Consider the following 300-nt stretch of genomic DNA (forward strand, 5'->3'; position numbering starts at 1 on the left):
TACTCTCCCACCTGCAGGAGGCAAGAAAGATAGAAAGAGCTAAATACCATGGCTTCTGGATCTTTTTTGGTGGGCATGGCATATTTTGCATTTGCTTTGATAGTGGTGGAACCCAGTCAGTGGCTTGCAATACAGCTCTGGATGACTCTGGACACCTGTAGAGATTGAGACAATTTCCAGAAGGTCGCAAGTTCTTGGAGGACGTTTTCATGAGTTCTTTGACTGAAAAGGTGGTTCAAAGAACTACTGTACTGACTTAGAAAATGTTGCAGAGGCTGGGCGCGGTGGCTCATGCCTGTA

Source organism: Colobus angolensis, unplaced genomic scaffold, assembly GCF_000951035.1.
Source record: "Colobus angolensis palliatus isolate OR3802 unplaced genomic scaffold, Cang.pa_1.0 Scaffold818, whole genome shotgun sequence".
NCBI classification, from domain to species: domain Eukaryota; kingdom Metazoa; phylum Chordata; class Mammalia; order Primates; family Cercopithecidae; genus Colobus; species Colobus angolensis.